This window comes from Nanorana parkeri, unplaced genomic scaffold, assembly GCF_000935625.1.
Source record: "Nanorana parkeri isolate BGI_ZX_2015 unplaced genomic scaffold, ASM93562v1 scaffold537, whole genome shotgun sequence".
In the NCBI taxonomy this organism is placed as follows: Eukaryota; Metazoa; Chordata; class Amphibia; order Anura; family Dicroglossidae; genus Nanorana; species Nanorana parkeri.
In genome coordinates this window covers 212495-213078 of record NW_017306805.1, presented here as the reverse complement: position 1 = coordinate 213078, position 584 = coordinate 212495, and the positions used below count along the sequence as shown (strand labels likewise).

The 584-nt window shown below is 43.0% G+C and overlaps 1 protein-coding gene across 3 annotated transcripts in view; it reads right to left on the bottom strand.

Annotated features, from left to right (window-relative positions):
• The window catches only part of LOC108791255 (mesoderm induction early response protein 2-like), a 51234-nt gene that overhangs the window by 37807 nt on the left and 12843 nt on the right, over positions 1-584 (bottom strand). The window lies entirely within an intron of this gene.

The window sequence follows — 584 nt, the reverse complement described above, 5'->3', positions numbered from 1 at the left end:
CACATAATTGCATATTGCACACGGGCCAATTTTACCACTCTTCTCAATTTAGTAAATCAGGCCCTAATTCTAATGTCTGAGAACATTCATGACTTAGATATCTAACTAAGAGGATAGCAGTATCCTGTCACACTAAATACATTTTCGGATTCAGCCTCCCTGAGATGCATGTTTTTGTACTTGACTGATTATAGGAAATCCCTAAAAGAACATAAAATTGGCAACCCTATCTTGGCCTGAGGTTGAAATGACTGTATACATTGTGCTCAATGTCCCCAGTTATTAGGGCTGCAACTAATGATTTTCATAATCGATCATGTGGCTGATTTTTTTTTTTTAATTAAATAAATGCCATCCGGAATTTAAAATAAAATACACAAATTAGGGATGTCCCGATACCGATGCTAGCATCGGAATCGGGCTCGATACAGGGCATTTTGACAAGTACTTTTTTTCTTCTTACTTACCTCGCCGAGCGTCGCGTCACTGCTGCTCCGGTGGGCGGCGCTCCGAGCGGGGTCATCTGGCAGTCTCCGGGTCCTAATTTAGGTGGCTGGAGACTGCCAGATGACCCCGCTCGGAGC